General features: G+C 37.7%; 1 protein-coding gene across 9 annotated transcripts in view; it reads left to right on the top strand.

Annotated features, from left to right (window-relative positions):
- SLC8A1 (solute carrier family 8 member A1) overlaps positions 1-12,132 on the top strand; it is a 372,676-nt gene that overhangs the window by 22,645 nt on the left and 337,899 nt on the right. For 2 of the 9 annotated variants that reach the window (XM_066378416.1, XM_066378415.1), the window contains exon 2: positions 9,384-9,463. The exons of 5 other annotated variants lie outside the window; for them this stretch is intronic. The gene's annotated coding sequence lies outside the window, so the exon portion shown is untranslated. Of the gene's footprint in view, positions 1-4,584; positions 4,651-9,383; positions 9,464-12,132 lie in introns of all 9 variants that reach the window. 2 more of the 9 variants (XM_066378417.1, XM_066378420.1) reach the window with 2 other exon arrangements.

Below are 12,132 nucleotides of genomic sequence, written 5' to 3' on the forward strand. Positions count from 1 at the left end.
CTCCTTCCTCTCTGTCTCTCTCTTCCCCTCCCGCAGCCAAGGCTCCATTGGAGCAAAGATGGCCCGGGCTGGGGATGGCTCCTTGGCCTCTGCCCCAGGCGCTAGAGTGGCTCTGGTCGTGGCAGAGCGACGCCCCGGAGGGGCAGAGCATCGCCCCCTGGTGGGCAGAGCGTCACCCCCTGGTGGGCGTGCCAGGTGGATCCCGGTCGGGCGCATGCGGGAGTCTGTCTGACTGTCTCTCCCCGTTTCCAGCTTCAGAAAAATACAAAAAAAAAAAAAAATGCAAGAACTTGACATGTGTACTTCCAGAATAAGACTCCTTGGGGATGGGTCCTGCGAATCTCTTTTTTTATCAAGCTTTTCAAATAAGTCTAATATGCCATAACGTTTAAAACACTCTATTGTAACCTCTCTTTCAATTATGAAATTCTAACATAAAAGTATATAATCCTGACTCAGAAATCACACACCTAAAGGCTGGAGAAGAATCAATAACTTGGCTTCCTCTTGCAGGATTGTCCCCAACTAAGGGATTCTCGGAACTTTGAGAGACAAAAAGGAGTGGAGATGTAAAGACTTGGAGTCCCACTTTTCAGCATGTAAACATGACTTGTCTGAAAGTGAACCATTTGTTTTGCACTGGTATATTTTCAAGAATAAAAAACTAGTACCCTTCCTCCTCCTATCCATGAGCCCAGTAGTAAAGATTATGATAATTATTTGCGATTTTATTAGCTCAAATCAAGCTATGGTTTTCTGTGGAGAAGGGAGAGGTAATTAAGAGTTACTGTTACTCTTTCTAAACATGCAACTAGGTAATCTATATATGTTGCCTTGCTGAATTTTTACACCTATCCTGCAAGAAAGGTGGCATTCTTATTTTTATGAATGAGACAAGTAAAGCTCAAGCAGATTAATTTTGCAAAATATCACACAGCTAATGTGTGGCAGGGATTTAAACTGAGGAATGGCTGAATTCAAGGCCTATTTTGCATCCTTTCTTCGACACTGTGGTGCTTACAAACAAATATGGCATTCATTGGTGTGAGAGGTGATATTCAAAGCTTCAAACCTTGAAAAGACTCAATGTGATATGTCTCAGAATCAATTAACTGTCCATTTTTACATCCATTTCTCTCCATGGTAGCTCATGTTTTTTAAAAAACTGAAGTGCCTATGAGCATGTGCATGCACGCACACACATGCGTGCACACACACAAATACACACATGCACTTACTCACCCATTAAAATATTTGCTTCCCTTTAGAAAATTACTCTGGCCTGACCAGGCAGTGGCACAGTGGATAAAGCGTAGGACTGGGATGTGGAGGACCCAGGTTCGAGACCCCAAGGTCGCCAGTTTGAGCTAGGGCTCATCTGGTTTGAACAAAGCTCACCAGCTTGGACCTAAGGTCACTGGCTTGAGCAAGGGTTATTGGTCTGCTGAAGGCCCACGGTCAAGGCACCTATGAGAAAGCAATCAATGAACAACTAAGGTGTTGCAAAGAAAAACTGATAATTGATGCTTCTCATCTCTCTCTGTTCCTGTCCGTCTGTCCCTATCTCTCTCTCTGTCTCTGTAAAAAAAAGAACTCTGGATGCTGCCTGGTTTTTCTGACACAGTTGTATCTAAGGGCAAAGAATGAACTCCCCCCACAGAAAAATATATTACTATAATTAAAAGGTTGCTAAGTTGTGAGCTCTTGTCTTTTTAGGCATTTGTGTTTAAACACCGATGCATTATAAACACTCACAAATCTCTTCAAAATGTAAGATTAGATGGGGAGTGCTGGCTGGAGACTATTGTGGCCTCCATCTTCTAGCTCATCCCGGAGCTCATTCATTCCTGACAAGATATGGACTGGGAAAAGAGGTGTATTTTAGAGCAGCCAGAGTCCCCTTCAACCCCAGCAAGACTTGTTAGTTAAGACTCAACTAATATACTCAACCTCTCCCATCAAAGTAAGGTTATTTTGGAAAAGGCAAGTTCATTTTGGAGAAGAGAATAACATTTGGCTTCCCCTTTCTATGTTTCACAAGGTTTTTCTCCTGTTTTGAGTCCTAAGAAAAACTGTTGTGGCCTCTTTACTGGCACCAAAGAAAATCAGAATCTAATTAGAAAAAAAGCAACGATAAAAAATACACAGCTTTTACCTTATGGTCTCTCCTTGTCCTGTTTTTCCCCCTTCTTTAGTAGAGTCAAGTCACTGTGGAAACCTTATCACGGGCCCTCAGTCAGTGTCCGTGGCTATATCAACAGATTGTGGCGTCAGGAAGAAATTGCCCCATGTATTAATCACTGCCCCATGGGTGGGGGCTGAGGATAAGAAGTTACACTGCTACTAAATGCACTGCTGTCATGTGATAAACAAGGCAAGGGTAGTTAAAGAGGCTTATCTTTTTCTCCTAATATTGATTATTTTAAAAATGTTTTCTACATATTCAGAAGAATTAATATGACAGAATTAGTATAAAGAATTAGTAGCCTAGTATGACAAGGCTGAGATAGAAGCATTTACTACTAATAAAGTAGTGATTTTATTAATTAGAAATGAAACCAGTGTTTTAAAAGAACAAGAAACTTCTACTTACTGCCACAAAAGTAGTTTCTGTTTTTGACCAAGATGACAAATTTCTGTTTCTCATCTGCAGAATGTATGAAGTCTGTATCACTATTATCTCTGTAGCCGAATACCTTGAGAGAGAGAAAAAAAAAAATGGTATTCAGCCAGGTCTCTTAGAGAAAGAACAAGATTTTTGTGAATATAAAGAACATTAATTTCCCTCAGCCTGAGAAAACTTGTGATTATAAGATAAATGGTAATTACAGAATTTGAGGTTCTGGTAATAGCGCAACAATGAATTCATTTTGACTATACACCTAAACATAAAATAGTCAAACAATATAATTTTTAATTTATGAGTTAAAATTAAATATTAAAACCCCACAAATTTCAACATCTCTTGAACATTTATTTTAAAGATATATTAATTTAGAATTGAATTCCCACCAGAAAGGACCCCAAAATTTAGTCAAATATATTTTAGATGTTTATTCAACAATAGCCACAGGTCTAAATGTTTGCACATTCTGAATTAATGGCCTGAATTTATGAAGCTTGGAAGTATACTTGAAGTTGAAAATGAATTGGTCAATAATGAAATGCAACATCCAGTGAAATAAATGCAAATTCCCTTTAGAAAGTTTATCAAAGTACAAAAATTATTAAAATCTTGCTCTTTCTAAGATCTTTGGAACTAAACAGGTAATTTTTTTTAAGGAGAAGGAAGTGCACTATAATATTTATGAGAGTTTTTCAATGAAAAGAACTATTTCAGCTCTTTCTCACTTAAACAAATCATAGACTTTCAAATGGATAGTACATTTGATTTGATGGCTTTAAATCATTTTTTAAAATATTAATTCTTGGATTTAGATATACAAAGATGACTGCCCATTGCAATTTGTTGGAATGGTTAGCTCTGTAAAGGTCATATTGAGTTTAGTTGGCTTCAGCAATATATAAACAGGGCATGAAAGACACTTAGTTTAGCCCAGTACTCTGCTGATTAGGGCTCAAATAACAGTTGTCATCACTATGAGAAGTAGAACTGCCGTAAGCAGGTGGCTGGTGTTGTTTTTCAGAAAAATCGTAATGGTTTTCGTGTGTGTATGAGAGAGAATGAGTGAGTATATGTGTAGTGATTACAAAAACTGTGTGGGGGAATGACTCTATTTCCAACCAAGGTAGATGTAAATATAAAATGCAGACTATAGAAATTTCTGCTCAAAGACGATTAACTGACAGGGGGAAAAGAGTGAGTAAAACTCCTTAGAAACTACATCATTGGATTTTTACAATTTGATGCCAAAATATGTGGCCAAAGGTGGTAGAGGGAAGAATAATGCCATGCTCCAATATCATGATTTTTTTCTGAGACGTTCTTACTACATTGTGATCATCTCTGGCCTTTCCTGAGCTGTAACCCAAATAGCTCCTACAAAGTATTGAGTCACAACTATTCTGGAATCCTGCTGTGGCATATCAAGCTACACTAACTCACAAATAGTCATCTATGGAGCATTTTTCTGGGCCCCTTGACACTTTATTAACCAATGTCTTTGCATTCAGTTCTCACGTTGATCAAATCTCTCCTTATGCACGTACAGGCACACACACACGCACGCACAGGCATACATTCTCTCTTTCTCTCACACACACACATCTTTATTGAAATGAAATTCAGCAGTTCAACTCAAGGGCAAATTACTCATGTGGCTTAAGTGTACAGAACAGATAAAAATGCAGCTAAGTTCATCTTCAGCCAGAGGAAGGAAAGCATCCCATGCCAACTGACCCCATTTCTTCCTTCAGCTAAAGGTCAAGAGTCTGTTTTGCATTTGGGCAGTGCCTGAAAAGTGGAAGTATCATTGCTAAAATATTGTTTAAGTGGCGAGAAAGTATCCTCTTTTCAATAATGTGAGACAAAGAAATAGGGAGAGGGCTGGAGGAGAGGAGCAGGTGGATCATTAAACAGATAAACAACCCTAACCAGAGAAAATTGCATTGATTTACTTGCAGGTATTCAGAGGTTCTAAGAATAAGAAGCTTCAACACTTAGCTCTCAACCTAGGACTATATCATAAGGTCTGTATCTTTTAAGATAACAGAAACCTCACATTTTCTTCAGACCGCATGGCATTCCAGCCTACTAAAAATTAGCTAAAAAAAAAGACCATGTTGTGCAAGAAATTCACATATTTATTTAATGAGCTCTTTGTTTCTGTTTACAGAGAATAGTATTATACATTTTTACACATTGAATGTCACAAATAATGCCTGACATTGTCATTGCCAATATTCTTTGCTATAGGTAAAATGCACCTATTGATTAATCATAGCCATATGTTTCTGGCCAGAAATATCAGAGAAAATAGTCTGATAATTTTTATTCATTGATTTCTTGGTTCAATCACCCTTTCAAATATTTAATGTGCACTTAATCTTTTATAAGTATTAGGTTTGGTGCTGTGAGTAAAAGACTGACTAACACAGATAATGGAAAGATAATTATATCAGAAATATCTAAAATGGGTGAGCACTATTCCTAGATACTCAGAGATCAAGAGAACATTGTCTGTCCTCTGTCCCAGTTAGCTTCCCTGGAGAGAAAAGAAATATCCACTTCCCATAAGAGTCTCTGCTCTTCTTAATACAGTATGGCATCAGGACAGAAGTTAATATTGGAGGTGCCAGCCCCTAAGTGTGTGCCCTACTTTTCAGAGGTTTTCATTCATTGGTTTAGAAAAGACATTAAAGTCCTTTGTTCATAGGAAGCAATCAATCCAGTGTGTTAAAGGAATGATTAGATCATCAAGTCTGGGGATGATAAAGAGTTTTCATTCCATATCTGAACTCTGAAAGTTGCTATGGCAGCTCATGAAGTGGCTGTTTCCAGCTAAATTGTGTGTTGATGAAAATCTCTCTGAGAGCTAAGGTCTTATGTTCAAGCCTCAGAATTCATGGGATGGATTTAAGAACCAAAGTCCCAGCTATAATTTACCACAGAAAATTACTGACAGTCTAAGTCCTTTGGATTTTTTTTTAACTCCTCAATTAAAAATCCCAAATTTGTATTTGGATAGCTGGAACAGCCCTTTAATTCTCAGGCCTTATTTCTCACCGCTTTGCCATATGCATTAAACATTCTGAATGCATCAAGCTTCTTGCACATCCCAGGATGCAACTTGATCTCTCGTGCTACTATTGTTTTTAATGTCATGCCTCCTCCTGCATCACCTTCCAAGAAAGCCTCTAGTGGTCCTTTAAGACTCAGTTTAGCCATCAACTTCTTTTGAAAGCCCTACTCAGTCATCCTCGTTTCCTTCCTCTGTGCAGACCCGGCCCTGCCTTCTCCCCTTATGACACCCAGACCAGGCCTCTGTACTGCATTCACTGGCTTGTCCATCTTTCTATCTTCTCCTACTCCAAGCTTGGGATTCCGAGAAGGCAACAATTTTCTCTTATTCACCTGTCTCTCTCTACAGACCCAGCTAGCTAGTAGGACTGCAGAAAATGTTGGTCGACTAAAGGGATTTAAAAATGAAGGGGTAGCAGCCTTCCCATGGAAGTTGAGAATCCACTTTTCCTCAGCTTCTTCCCTTTATGTCTAGAGCCAGGCACCTGGGAAGTCACTAGATCAGCAGTATTTCAGGCAAGTTCTGGTGGTGTAGGGCCCTCTCCATTTCCTCTGGTTTGCCTGGAGGTATTTGCCCACCCGTAGATGACATTGCAGGGATGTAGGTAAAGCATTCACAAGGAGTGACAATTACTCATTCTCAGTCTGATATTGGAGCCTCAGAAACCATTTCTTATGCTATCATTTCTTTCATATCATTAATTTCCCACCACGACAGGAGGCCTCAAGGCTAAGCCATGCAAACTGAGTCTGAACCACAATGTATTCCCCACATTATGAATGTCTCACCTCCTCCTAACTGTTTTTCTTCTAATGTCTATGAACTCTCCTGACAACTTCTGCCTTAATGCATGCCTTGAAACCCTGACCTTACTTCCCTGCATAAACTGTGAACTGAACCCTCACCCATGCTCTTTTATTGTCGTTGATAGTCCACCACAATGTACAGCCCAGAACAGAAATGCCCCCTACCTCTCCTTTCTGCTGACTCAATCCCAGTAAATTCTCCTATTAACTGTGCTTAGAAAATATCATTCTCTGTGCAATAAATTATTCTTGTTAGTAGAGGATAGCTATATGACCACACATTAATTTCTGATTTTAGAAAAATTAGAACAGGAGGTTTTATGTTTAACCCTAAAGGACAGTCACTGTACTTAGTTTTTCTTTAATGAGTAAGAAGGCTTTAGGGACCATATATTAATTTAGAAACATCATTATGAGTATCAATTATTTTCTCATAAATATGAAAAAGTCCAGTTAATTTAATGTTCCATACAATAACTACTGAACAGTTGCCGTATTGCGCCTGTGAATCTTGTTGTATCTTTTGTTTTTAGTTGAATACAACAAACCAATTGCTTCCAGTTGACACACATGGTGCTTGTTTATTAACAAATTTCTTTGTGAAATGTTATGCTAGAGAACAGATGGACTCTGGATATGGGGCAAGGATCCTGGTCTTTGACATCAAAAGCATGCTATGGCATGGGATAGGGGTAATCCAGGAAGTGGATAGGAGCAAAACAAAGAGCAAAACATCTAAGGCAGGGGTCCCCAAACTACGGGCCCCATGGGCCAGGCCGCATGCGGCCCCCTGAGGCCATTTTCTGGCCCCTGCTGCACTTCTGAAAGGGGCACTTCTTTCATTGGTATCAGTGAGAGGAGCATAGTTCCCACTGAAATACTAGTCAGTTTGTTTATTTAAATTTACTTGTTCTTTATTTTAAATATTATTTAAAATAATATTTTGGTTTTTTTACTTTAAAATAAGATATGTGCAGTGTGCATAAGGATTTGTTCATAGTTTTTTTTATAGTCTGGCCCTCCAACAGTCTGAGGGACAGTGAACTGGTCCCCTGTGTAAAAAGTTTGGGGACCCCTGATCTAAGGTGAATCTTAGGTGTAGACCTGTTGTCCAGAAAGGAATGTAGAAGGGAAAAGCCATCAGGTTCTCAGATGGTGTTTTAAAATCAGCAGCAATTTAAAAGAATTGTCATTTAGTGTAGCTGCTACCTACTTTCTAAACTTTTGTGTTTAGATGCAGGACATTACATTCTCCTCATTCTCCTCATAATTCAATGCCATTCATTTTGGTTTCCTTCTCTGGACCTTCCTCTTTTCTCAATCTTAAATATAGGAAGTCTCCTGGGCTTTCCTTAGACCCCCTTTCTCCTCCTTTCTACTTTCACTCCTTATTTGATTCTACCCAGTATCATGGATTTTTAATGTCCATCTATGTGGCAATAATGCTCAAATTTTTATCTCAGGCCACAACTCTGAGTTCCACACTCTTATGCTCAACTGAGAAGTCAATACCCTTACTCGTATATCTTCTAGGCATCTTAAACATAATATATTCAAAACAAAACATTTTATTTCTGTTCCCTGGATTCCTTGGGATCTTAGTACATGGCAACTATGTTTACCCAATTGCTCAGTAGAAAATCCACTCACCCATGGTTACTTTTTCATATATCCCACTTTTGATCTATCTGCTAATTCTGCTGTCTCTACTATCTGAAAAGAACCTGGATTGGACCATCCTCTCCCACTGCTAACATCCTAGTGAAAGCCACCAGCAACTCTCTCCCCACTGGTCTCTCTGCTTCCATCATGCCCCTAGCCTAGGCTGATGAAAGTGTGCTCAGAGGGATCCTCTTTAAACATGACACTCTTCTACTCAAAACCTTTAAGTGGCTCTGGCACTCTTAGAATAAATTGTAACAACCTCTCAGCTCCTATATCTCTACCACTTGTTCATTTGGCTCCAGCTACAGTGGCTCCTACTGTTTCCTCATATGCAAATTAACCGAGTGTCTTCTGACTTTAGGGAATTAGCATTTTCTATGACCTCTACCAGGACTGCTCTTACACCAGATATAGACTTCTCTCTAACTCTTTCAGAGCTCTTAGCGAATCCCACCTGCTAAGGGAGGTCTTCGCTGACCACCTTACTTAACCTCTCCTTTGTCCTGCTCTATCCCATAACGTGCTTACCTTTTTCTACGGACTATTACTACCTAACATTAGACTAGATCTTCAGTTTCAGTCTCCCCTGGCTGAAAGCAAGCTTCATAGGAGTAAGACTTCATTTGCCTTGCCCTAAATGAATAAACTGGCTCCAGAAGGTATGAAGCAAGAGCTGAGCCTCTTTGCCAAGGCAGTCCGGCAACGGAGTTTGGATGACAATGCATGGTGGCCCTGGGAAATTGAGACACAGCACTCTGCCTTACACATTTAGCCCTTTGATGAAGACAAGTGAATAAAAAGTTGTTGCAAATAGGGTGATATGAGGAATAGATGAATAGGAAAAGTCAGAGGTCTTGAAAGAGAACCTAACACTCGCATAAATAACCAAAATGTTCCACAACTAAACTCACAATGTTTCAATTAACTTGTAAGTAATACCTTTGATGTCTCATTACTTATTTATTTCTATGCTTTGAAACAAAGCAAGGCTCTTAGAGATAAAAAGAAATCTGGAAATATGTTAAGGTTGTTGACTATATTTTGATTAGAAAATTGCTTAAAGGAGGAAATGTCTCCCAAACCCTTTACAAATTATGAAGCATCATAGACTGTTATATTTTGGAGGGAAACAGAACTGAAAATAGAAGGCCCTGTGGCATATGTAATTATCTTTAAAAAAGCACTAAGGTTTATTTTGTTTTTCTCCTAGTTGGTCAATCTAAGACAGCAGTTCTCAAAGTGTGATCTGGGGACCCCTGATCATCTGAAACTCTTTCAAGAGGTCCATAGGTTAGTGATATTTTCATAAAATATGAAGATGTTATTTGCCTTTTTTGCCCTCATTTCCCCATGCTTGTACACTGGAGTTTCAGAGGTTACGTGGTATCATGATATTGCAGTAGATTAAATGGGGGAACAGATATGAAAACCCAACTGTATTCTCTTATTTGAAAAATATTTGAAATATTTGCAAATATGTGAAACAAGTTCATTCTTCTCATTAATGTTTTGTTTTGGAATTGTAGTTATTTTTATAAGAACACATTACTTATGTTAACATGTAATGGGTATATTATTGTTATTTTATTGATTTCATAAGTAAATATTTAATACATTCTTCATTTTAATTTCTAATACAATAAATGACTATAATTGTAATCCATATAAGCAAAAGTTCTTTTGAATCCTCACTAACTTTTTAAAGTATAATGGGGTCCACAGAGTTTAAGAACTGCTGCTCTAAGACACGCTGCTCTAAGACACGCAACTATCAACAAATAGATTTGTAAATAAATATTTTTTAACAAATTTAAGGCAATAAAAACACAGCAAAATATATTTTAACCTTGGCTACTTTAGTTCAATTTATCTCTCAGGACTCCAAGAAAATAATAATCTTCCTTTTTCTACAGAGGTTTTTCGTACAGACGCAGACAATTGTTTTAGTTTATTCGGATATATAGTTAACCAAAGCTTTGCAAACACCTATCTAAATGGAAACCAATAGTAAATTTTTAGGTCTAAGATTATGGCCATGAGCATAGGCTTCCCAAAACAGACTGCCAACTTTTACCCAACCTTTCTATGATTCAGTTCTTTAACTCTAAAGAGTGGATAAATTAAAGGACTGGTAATAAGATTAAATAACTTCATACTTGTAAAGTGTCCAGAACAGTGCTAGGCATATTTCATAAATGTTAGCTACTATTATAGTTAGTATAGAATGTTAGCTACCATGACAATAATCATGACTGAGATTAATACCACAATATTAGCAGGAACTATGGAAGAAAAAAATGGAAGTTAACATTGAAACTGTAAGAAGCATTGAGATTTCAATGTAATTAGAAATTGAAAGATAAATTTAATCTTACCATTGAGACAGTACTCTTTTTGGAGAAATCAATTGTGTTTTATTCAAAAGCAAATATTCCCTTCTGATACTCTATTCATTAACTATGTGATAAGGCAATTTTGTGCATATTAATATATATGCCCCAAAGAAGAAAATAGAAACTGCATGTTATGAAGTTAAGCAGTTAAGGAAAGGAAAATCTATTAGTCCTAATTGTGTCATTTTCTGATAACATTGATTCCCAAGTTAGGGTGTCACATTTCTATAATAGAAATAAACTGTTCTATGAAGCAAATGTTTTTATATCCTGGACAACTTTTATTAATTTATCCAACAAATATTTATGACCTAGACCACTGGTTTTCAACCTTTTTATACTTGGGGACTAGTGAAAATAGAATTATTTTGGAGACTGCTAAGGCAGAAATCACTCTGAGCATAAATAAACTAATTTGACTGAGATCATTGATTGGGTCTATGATCTTCTTACAACACCCGGATGGTTCACTCTTTCACAGACTAGCTCCAAATTTCTGGCAAACCAGTGAATCAATGGTTGAGAAACACTGGTCTAGATATTCTTCTAGGAACTTGAAATATAAATGAACAAAACATGTAAAATCTATGCCTTCTCATGACATATTATTTTGAGAGTAGGCAGATTAATAAATGATAAATAAATTAAAATATATATATATATATATCAGAGGTGTTATGTGCTGTGAAGAAAAATAAAGCAGGGAAGAGGGCTAAGGAATTTTGGAATGGAGGTTTGGGATGTTAGTTAAATATTGAGGGAAAGATAATCCCAGAGGAAATAGAAGAGGTGAGAGTAAAGATTTTAGGAAGATTTATACTTGTTCATTGATTGAAATTTGCTACCTGGGATCACATGAAATTAATTTATTTATAATTAGGTAATTATGTTTGTCTTTCATAATCCACACTAAGCATCTGCAGTTCAGTTCTTTCATTATTTACCACGTGGTATGACATCTAGATCCCTTATGTCTTAGGTCTCCCCTCAGACAGGACCAGTATACCTAAAATGCAGAAAAGAATGGGAAAATTGCTTACCACCCCCATTCTGTGTTCTGTCTTCTGGCATGAGTGGTACTTCCTTCAAAATGCCTTTCTGACTCCCCAGTCTGAGCTCTGTGTCTCCTCTATGCACTATCTTAGCTGTATAATGCTGTGTTATATATCGTTCACCTTAAACTGGGCAGGCTCCAGGCTGCTTTCTAACCCATAGATTACACAATGACAGATAGTGTGTATATTCAATTCCACCATGTGTTTAACACATAGTAGGTATGCAGAAATGTTTGTTGAATCTCTGCTAACTGGATATGTAAACTCCAAGAGGGCAAGAAGTTTTATTGTGTTTACTGCTACACCCAAGGAACCTAGAATAGGACCGGTATAGAGTAGGCACTCGAAAAACATTTATTGGAGAACTATACATGTTTGAAACAGGCCAATGGGAGAGTGTTGGGTGACAACAGCTAGGGCTGTGTAATTGGCAAATAATTCCAAACACTCAACCTTGTATTAATATAGTGCTTTATGTTTTACCAAGTACTGTCTCACGTGTGTTCTTCTG

The sequence above is a fragment of the Saccopteryx leptura genome, chromosome 3 (assembly GCF_036850995.1).
Source record: "Saccopteryx leptura isolate mSacLep1 chromosome 3, mSacLep1_pri_phased_curated, whole genome shotgun sequence".
Lineage (NCBI taxonomy): Eukaryota > Metazoa > Chordata > Mammalia > Chiroptera > Emballonuridae > Saccopteryx > Saccopteryx leptura.